This window comes from Astatotilapia calliptera, chromosome 15, assembly GCF_964374335.1.
Source record: "Astatotilapia calliptera chromosome 15, fAstCal68.1, whole genome shotgun sequence".
NCBI classification, from domain to species: domain Eukaryota; kingdom Metazoa; phylum Chordata; class Actinopteri; order Cichliformes; family Cichlidae; genus Astatotilapia; species Astatotilapia calliptera.
Window position 1 is genome coordinate 26203330 of NC_137436.1, and position 10101 is coordinate 26213430.

General features: G+C 38.9%; 1 long non-coding RNA gene across 1 annotated transcript; it reads left to right on the forward strand.

Annotated features, from left to right (window-relative positions):
- The first annotated feature begins 2141 nt into the window (after window positions 1-2141).
- LOC113006829 (uncharacterized) lies at window positions 2142-3611 on the forward strand. The gene is made up of 3 exons (XR_003269811.2): window positions 2142-2330; window positions 2420-2530; window positions 3244-3611. It is a non-coding gene; the product is annotated as an uncharacterized LOC113006829 (long non-coding RNA).
- Window positions 3612-10101: the final 6490 nt, after the last annotated feature.

A 10101-nucleotide genomic window follows, 5' to 3' on the forward strand; every position in this document is an offset into this window, starting at 1 on the left:
TATTTTGGAGTGTAATTTTTTCATAGTTAGATGCCTGGCTGACAACTGTATAAAACAAAAAGTACACACAATATTCGAAGCACATAGTGCACACTGTGGGAATTTACGACTGTGCGTGAATCCCCCCCTGATATTGGTATGATCCGAGCTCAGGCACTAAGCGACTGAGCGAGGGGGCGGGGGGAGCTGCTGCCCGTGAGTGCGCTGTTGGAGAGACGGAGCCAGCCATACTAAGGAGAGCTTAAGTTTGACCAGGTACCAAAGCAAATCATTCGTACCGTACAAATAATGTAAATATGACGGTGCATCACGAAAGATTGATATGAAACTGATCACTTGACCAATATTATTTTACTCGCTCTTCAAGTGAATCAACAAATGGCGAAATGAAAAGCCGAACAAATGCTATTTTTTAGAGAGTGTTAGCTTACGTGTGTTTATTTCATATTTTCAGTTCTTACCCTCCCCGACTAAATCGGTTTCAGTTATGTACTGAAATATAAGAATGGACATTAGAGGCTTCTTTCAAAGAAAAAACTCTGGTAAATGTTATTTTATATATTATGCTTTGTATGTTGTTCAGTATATTTCTATGCAAAACAAGAGGGATTTCAGTACACAGCAGAATATTCACAGTTATAACCAGATATTTACACTTTAGGGAGAAAATTTTTTTACTGTACAACATCAATTTAGAGTAAACTTTTGTTTTAGATAAATATTGAAATATCTTTTGAATTAGTTAAATGTCAGAATAAAGAGAGACAGAGCTGTCTATTTTTTATCACTTTCATTAAATTTAGGAGTACATGTACACTAAGTTTATTGTTAATTAATAAGAAAACTCCAGACGATTCCATTCTGAGCTGAAGAAGCTTCTGATAGGTTCGTAGAGTCCATGTGAGTAAACTGGTGGCACAGCTGTGGATGCATATAAGGCAAAACACAGAGCCTGTTTCTGTGACATGGGAAAATCAAGAGATGTCAACCAAAACACCAGGAAAAGAACTGTGGAGCTCCATAAGTGTGGCTCAGTTTTGAATACAATTTGGTGCCATTTGCAATTAAAAAACACAGATAGTTTCTCTCTTTACTCTTAAAGTTAACAAATATGTTTTTATATTTATCAATCTAAAAAAATAAACATTTAGTCTGATTTGATGTTACAATTAAAAAAGTGTTTTGATCTGAAGAGTTTGTAAATATCTGGTTTCAACTGTATATTTGATGATTGTCAGCACAAAGAGAGAGAGAGAGGAGCAGAGATTGAGATGGAGAATGAGGACAGAACAGAGATGAACAAGAGCAGGTGAGACACACATGTTAGTCAAATGGTTGCTTACTAAAAGTATCACCGTATCATAGGTCCTCATGTATCTCGTACCTAGTGTTTCTTTTTAGGTTTGTTATTTTTCAAATTCTATATTTATTAAGTTCTGCAGGCTTGTTTGCACAACAAGGCTAAATAATTATATAAACTTTTCTCAATCTAAATATTGTACTTTGGTAGAATTAAATAAATAAGTGTAGTGCAGGTATATGATGATTTTTAGTGCTACTATCATCTAGTTCTGATTGTGGTTATGTCTTGGTTAAGTCCTCAGTAGTCCTGCTTTTGAACTGTTGTAGTCCTGTTTTAATTCTGGATCAGTTCTGGGTCTGGTTGAATTGGGGTTTAGTCCTCGTGTCTTGATACAGCCCCGACTTCGTTCTGTCTCGCTGCTTAATTAAAAAACTAGTTTAAGGTGTCCTGCATGTGTGATATATATATTTCCCTATATGAAGTCATTCTTTTTTGAACAAAACTCAAAACAGAGCCTATTAATCTTTCAGTCATTTCTACACCCCCCCCCCCCCCCCCCTCAAAAAAAAAAAAATCCCACATGCATACTACCCTTTAGGGCTAAGCCCCGGGTGTTTCAAATGTCTGGCTCCTCCTCTGGTTTACACGACTCAGTAATGCACTACAACATGTTATTGTTAATTGGGATTTATCATTACTCTGTTAATCACTGAGTTGATCAAAAATAAATCAATAATAAAAGATAAATACTATAAATATAAGAATAAAACCCAAAGAGTATATTTAACACCCCTACTGGTTAGGAAGGAACAAGCCCCGCCCTCCCCTGCTCTGTACCGTCACGTGCTCAGACACAGAGAGAGACAGAGGTGCAGGAGACCATCGCTGATTTTCACCGCCAAGCTTTTTGCTGGAAAATAACTATTAACTTGATAAATTGAGCAAATATCCATACCGGAGATCTGCATGGACCTTGGAGAAACGGACCTGATTTATTGTGAACATTTCGGACCTTGAAACCATCGCGGTGAGTCAGAAGCTGTTAAGGTAACCTTGAAGCTAAAAAGCTAACAAGAAGTTAACAGGGAATATAATGGCCCAATTTCAATGTTGTAGATCTGCGCGGGAGCGGATGAAGTGGACAAGATCCTCTCTGAGAGTTGAACAAGATCCTCTCTGAGAGTTGAACAAGATCCTCTCTGAGAGTTGAACATTAGAAGTGTGCTGGTGAGTTAAACTGGGACTGGGCGAATCAGGCTAATTGAAAGCTAACTAGCCTAATGCTCATAGCTGCAGCTGTAGCTGACCACGTTTTCACTGTGGGAGAACACACGGGGTTTCTCATGGAGTTCAGCCATTTTGAGCACTCAGCTTGTGTGCTGATGATATTCTAGTATTACTTGTTGAATATTAAATGCACTAAAATTAGATGATGGAATAAGTTAATGTTGATCTTAAAGGTCATGAATCTACTTTATTTTGTTACATTTGATGCTCGAGCGGCACTGGATAGATGTCCGTGTGTATTCTTACTGTGCTGATACGTTACCACATACTGTAAAACTACAGCCTGTGGGTTTTTGTATATTCTTTTCATAATTTTATTTTGTACATTGAGTGTAAATAATATATTGCTTCATTGCTATGCAGTGTATAGCAATGCTCCTGTAATTCAGTTAAAGGGCAATACTGTAAAAAACCAATCTACCATAGTTTATGGTTTATTTCTGATTTCTGATAGAAATGTGCACCTTGATGATAGAATAAGCTGATTGTGATTTAAAGATTGCATTCATGATTAAGATGCACTGTATAGACTATAGTTAGAAATTAGAATTAATGTTTTGTGCTTGTTTTGTTATAGCACTTACATTATTTACATATGGCCATGTATATCTTTAGAGTGTGAACTGAATTAGTAATAGTCCTGTTGTTTACAGGCTAGGTTTTTTTTATGGGATCGTGAGACCTGGATCTCTTCCTGACGAGGAAGATGGCGAGCCTTTCCCTTTGAACCGAACCACAGCCATTCCGAGTTGGCCCAGAAGGGCAGGTTGCTCTTCTCTCACGAACAATCGCAACAGTGCGGTAGGACGAAATCTCACCAATCACAAACTTTTGACCTGTTGGATTTGACTTGACTGAACACTGACTATTAAGCCGGCAAGACTGACATATCTGAGCTCAGATAGGATTCTGATTGTTATTATTATTGCTGTCACTGTATTTTATTTTATGTTTTCATTCCTGTTCATGAAATGCTGTTAAATTGTTGCTAAATAGTTTAATACAATTCATAGCAACTTTACCTGTGGCTCCAGTCATTCTTCTCCACGCAACTCACTATCCCTCCTACGAATCTAGCTATTGGCCCATTCTCTCCATCTTACTTTAATTTCCCCTACCCTATCCTGTACTGGGCTACAATCACATTTCACCTGTTTTTCTCGTTTCATGCTCATTTGCTGTTTTGTTAGTTTGAGTTTGGTTTATGAAAAATTGCATTCGGATTCAAATGTGCCTCATTGTGATTTACATTGTATCCAACAGTGAAAATGAACGGTGAAACTAAAACATGCTTATCTTAAATGACACCTTCAGAATGACACCGTCCTCTCGAATGAGTCATTATGAAATCATAACTGTGGATTTATGTTTTATAAATCACAATATACAAAATCAATATGTGCCACTGTTAGTTATAAAACAATATACATCCTTAAACATTACTTATAACAACAAGTATTTACTGTTAGTATTCTCAGTTCAACACAGGCTTCCAGTGATTTGGAAATTGTAATTTTTCTTCTTTCTTTTTTTTTTTACATTTTACGATGTCCAAACTCTTTTAAGAAATTGGGCTGTGATTCGTTTTTTCCTGTCTTAATCCACTTTTCAGCTTCCACATAACATTTGAAACGGATAAATGAAGACTATTTCATTTTGACGTGCACGCCTGACTTCTCCAGCAGATGAACCTTATGCATATATATGTTTTAGAAATGGGGCCAGATTACATACAGTCTGTAATAAATCCCAGGCTCCCCTGAAGCTCGAACACAATAAATCACATGCTGTTTCTTTTCCCTTCCCCATGTTTCTTCTTTACTGCATTCCCTTTCAATCACCTTTCTTCTTATCTCTCCAATCCTTTCCTCTCATCTCCTTTTCTTGTTTCATTAGGTTCATTGAAAATAAAAGTGAGCTGCTGATAAAAAACAGGCTGGGTCGGTCATCAGCCGTTCAGTACGACAGACCAACATTTGATTTTCTGCTTTGAAATAAGAGCTTGAAACAGTAAACCGAGGTGCCTTCTCACTTCCCATAAAACATGGTTTAGGGGAAGGAGGAGGGATGAGGTCGGCCAAACATCAGACCTCATAAACCCGTACGTACCATATATATAAAGTGTGGTCGGAAGGAAGGGGAGCTGGAGGGGGGCAGCAAGGTTACACTTAGAAGTCATTTAGGTAAACCGAGTCCATTCCTGAGCTCAACTGCTGTATGGATGTGGTAGGTCAGGCAACATTTGCATACCGCCTTTTTTTAACAAAAGCAAGGAAAGTGTCATTTATCCCCATAGCAACCTTTACAATAATTAACCCTTTGAAATGGTAAACAAGCCTCACTTTAAACTGAGCAACACAACAAAGTGCTCAACTTGGAGTTCCATGTTTGGCATGAGGACGGTTCAGTATGTGCAGGAGTCAGGGATAAAGCTACCAAACATTTGGAGGTAATCTAACAGTGTTTACTTAATAGGTCTCTCCCAACAAAAAGGTAACACAATGGTGACTGAGCATGACTGAGGTGACTCGTATTTATTAAGACTTTTGTGAACTGGATGTCTGTGATTGCTACTAGAATCAATACACATTCCTGCTCATGCAAAGGCAACATTTCCTACAGCTGCTATTTCAAATAAACAATATTTAGCTAGCGAAATACACCAGATGACTGGTTGCCTACTGTTTGTTAGTGCTATGGTAACACTATGCTAAGTGTACTGTGTTAATCATCAAAACTCTGTTTACGGAACAAGACATGGTTCGTTGATGACGGGATGCAGGGGGCACTGTGAGCAGTTAGATGACAACCTGCACACCTGCATTGTCTCAGAGACTCCCTCTGTGAGTGTAATTTATGGTCCTGCAAACGTGGCCATCTGTGTAGTGCAGGTAAGGGTGTCAAAGATAAGGCCCGGGGGACAGAATTGGCCCGGCGAAGACTTAATAAATGGATGTGGATGACCCATGTGTCAACACGAAAGGAGGAATAGCAGAGTTCACCAGGAAAAGGAGACTTCCTCTCTCTCTCCTCGGCCGGCTGACGACCAGCAGTAGCACAAATAAGAGTTGCATCTGTCTGCCTCCAGCCAACAACAAACCGCTTTCACGCTTAGGCATAAAACAAGCATGATGCTGCTTCCAGCTTTTGGCAGAGCCGTGCAGTCTGCAGCGTGAAATCAGATCACTCAGCTGATAGAAGGAGATAAAAACATTTGCTGTTACCGCCAGTCACAGCGCTCGGAGAAGGTTTTGTGAGGTTTGTGCAGGAGGCTTGCCACTTTGATGCCAAGCACGTTCAGGTAGAGTCCTGTTATAGGTAAAGTACAATAGCATGTTGTCAGGCCAGCATCCTGCCCCATCTCGTCACTACTCTAATCTTTGACTATATAACAGTAATTAGTTATTCAATGCTAATAGAAACTAAAACCACATAAACAATGTAATAAATAATGTTCAGTTTATCTGTTCAGATGTATCCTCATTATAAAGGTTTTGAAGTAAAGTATGAGAGTAGTAAAACATATCAACATACCTATAATATTTGACGTGCGGTTACAAACATCTGTGGAGAGAACTGCAGTTCGATTTTTTTGTTGTACATCAGGCTTTTGTAACAAATTACTTCATCAGTAAACACACCTGCAGGCCATCAGGTAACAATTTTGTGGGTTATAAAAACCTTTGAACTCGGAGAGAACACTGCATAAACAACCTACCACACAAGATTATAGAGGACATTTAATTGAATTAATTGAGCTTTTTAAACTCATTAATCTTTGTTTTCTTCAAGTGTGCATTACAGTGAAAAGCTGGAGGACAAAATCAGTGTGTGGTTGCCATAAATTCACATTAAAACTAATAAAGGAAATGTAATTAGGATATCACATGTCAGTTGGCTCGCTCCAAGTAACGATTTACCAAGGCTGTCACTTTTATGACAGGTTCATCATTTTCTGTCTGTTCACATGAAGGCATCTGGTTTGATGCTTTCTTTTCCTTTGTCATAAAAAAAACAAACAAACTGGAAGCAAACTGCATCATATTTCCTCTCCAGTGACGTGTTAAGTTCCCCGTGAGCTCTTGTTGAGGCTCACATTTACAGCTTTTCCAAATCATTACAAATTGAAAACCCATTTAAGTCAAGGACCAGTCATAATAAATCAAATCTCCACCGCAGTTGGTTTTCTGCTTTTCTGTTTATTTGCTCTGATATTGCATCTGAACATAACTTTTTCCAGTGAAGAGCTATCTTTTAGCAATGTTATGATCATTCATTTCCCCCTCGAGCTCCAAACAGTTTCACTGCTAATGGGTCTAGAGCTTTTTGAAAAATACAAATAGGAACAAACTAATAAGAAACAGCTCTTGATGATTTCTTGGCATATGGAGCTTGTGGGACCTGAGGCTGCGTTCAAAAAACCCTCTTGCCACACTTGGCAGATCCTGATCCCACAACATGCTCGTTTCTTATATGAAGAATTAAAATTGATTAAGGCTGATGGAGTAAAAACATGATTGCTGTAAAAACATGCATCTATAACCCAACAAAGAAATGTAAAAATTCACCTAGTTTAAAGCTTATAAATGCTCTTGTTTGCTTTGCAGCCTTTATACGTTTTTGCTGTTTGATGAGGTTTGGTTTCCAAAATAGTCATGATGTCAGATATTAGGTGAGTTCAAAGAAACTTGCAATGAACCCAGAGAGTGTGTTCTGGTGTCAAACAGCATCATTCAGCAGAATGTGCAGAAGAAACAACAGTTACAGACGTCTCCCCTGTGCGACTTAAAGCCACGGCGAGCCGTCTCCATTGTTCTGTGAACAACCACATGTTGCGTTCCCCAAGTTCCTTTTGCCGGCTCATCTGTCAGAGCTCTGTTTTGATCTTTGAGGACCAAGCCTTTTCCAGAATTAATCACACAACGCCTCAATCCGTTACCAATCAGTGGTGGTCGCCTGCCAGAATTCTTATTAGAGTGTCTTGCTGAGCCTCAGTTTTTAAAAAAAAATTCCCCGTCTGGCCTCACCCCAGTCATCTTTTGGAACAAATCTGATCTGCTGTGGTTCCACCTCATAGGGACTCAAATGGTCTGGTGCTAGCATCTTGGTGCCAAATAATACAGGACACCTTCAGAGGTCTGTTGGAGTTTAGGACTTTGTAGGTCAGAACTGTGTAGTCGGAGGTAGGGGTAAAGAAAATTTCCTTTTCTGTTCCTACAGGTACAGTCTACACAAAGGTAAGTGCAAGAGAGAAGTATCTCACATTTTCTATATGTACTTTTCAAATTAGGAATCACAATGTCCACATTCTGCAGTGGCTTCTGTTTTCTTTTGGCTTTTGGCTTTTATAAATTTCCATTTGGAGGATGATGGAGAATGATCTCAAAATAAATAGTGACGCTGCAAAAACCTCAGTCTTTGCAAAATCAGAGTCCACGATTAAAACTCTGATGTACCTTTAGATGTGGTGGGGTGCCACTGTTGGACCTAAAGGTGTAGTAGGATTCTTTATTTTGTGATGCAGAGACTCTGGCTCCTTTCAGAGGGCCTTGATATAGTTGGGGGCATTTTGGGAAGTTCGGAGGTGGTGTTGTGGGTTGTGGGTTTAGCTGGCTGGTTGGTATTCAGAGGGCAGGAGATGTGTAGGTGGAGTGGCTTCAGACCAGAAGCGTCTGCTTCCAGACTCAGACTGTATGATGTGGTGTTTTCTCCAGCACAAATCCACCGGCTCACGGCTGTCACAGCAACAACAAAGTGAGAAAATGCTTCCTGAATCAAAGCAAACCGACTCAAGTGCTGAGGTGTAATTATACAAGCGCAGATGGAGCCGTCGACCTGGCCAGACGACCACAGACCCTTTTTTTAAACACTGTTGTACACATTTGTGTGCAAGTCTGCGTACATCTGTGCTTTCAATTATTCAAACTGAGAGATGAACAGGTTGTTTTTCTCCACTAAAGCCCATCTGTTTGGGCCTCTAAGGAGGCAGAACACCATTGAAGAAGAATTAGCAGTAATTTATCCTTCTAATACAGCTCACTGATCTTCACCGTGTGTTAAAGTCTTTACTGGTGAGGAAAAATGAGAGAATGTGAGGAAATGGTTATCAGACTGTGAGGGGAGAAAATGAGATCCACATGAAAAACAGGCACAGACAACTGAGACAAATCGAACCAAACATCACATCGATAATGAAGTCTTTGACAGTGTAAAACATCCTTCACTTATTTAACAGCAGTGCAGATGAATTTAAAATACGAGCTCATATTTAAATCATAACCCAAATTAACAGGCGACACAGTGCAGTGGTCGGTACTGTCCCCTCACAGGAAGAAGGTCTCGCTGTGCCTGTCAAGGACATTAATTTTAGTCCTTCAGAGACTTTCAGCCCCATGTGCATCAGGTTAACTGGTGATTCAATAACTCTGAATTGGACACAAAAATGAAATGGAAACCAAAATTAAGCTGTTAATTTTAATAGACTTACACCAAATCACCAAACACATCTCCGCATGCTCACTGACTGGCAAGACTGAGATCTGTATTTATAATAGTCAAAGATCACCAGTGGCGTGTCTAGAAAATTTTTGTTGGGGGGGCCAGGTAGGGGCACAGATTTGGAGAAGGGTGGCAGATGTAATTGGCAGATAATGTTTAAAAAAAATTTCTACCAACCGTTAACCATAATTCAATAATCCTATAAACCTAATAACCAAATGCACTTTTAACTCTTATTAGAATGAGATTTTAACCACTACGGTGCAAAGTTTTTAGATACTGCGTTGATAAAGTACAAGAGATACAATCAGTGCTTTGTCAGTGTTTACTCAGCAATATTTGCATAGTATTTTTACTGACATATAGTGCGCATATGTTTTGGACAAAAACATTTTTGAATATTAAAATACGAACATTTGTAACATACAATTGACAAATTAGCCAGTTCCAATGTAAAACTTTATCTGCCTGTTAAAAAAAGAAGATAATCTTCTCACAAACTGGTGTTTGATTTTGAAACAGGAAAAAAGTGGGGAAACAACTGAAAAGACTAACATTTGAATAAAACCTGAAAGCAAGTAAATACTTTCTATGCTGCCTTATGGTAAACTTTGGTAATATTGATAAAGAACAACACTGGCTGATGATGAAATACAGTCAGCTGGCATGGTGACACTGCCAGTATTAACCTGCAGGGCTGGACTGGGACAAAAAAATTGGGCATTTTCACTACAGGCCGACCCACCAGGTAGTAAAGCCATAAAGACTTTGACTGAAAACAAACGCTGTTGTGACAGTGATGTACACTGTCTTGTTGGTATATGTATGATTTCTATACATTTTACGTCAGATAAAAACTTTGGTTGTAAGATTTAGATAATTATTTAATAAAAACTAGGTATTTTAAATGAGAATAAGAAAGAAAAGTATTTCTTTGTGCCTTTCCCTGTTAATGCCCTATCTGGCCCCCTGGCAAAACTTTCCTAGATCCACCCCTGCACAGTTACCAGCTG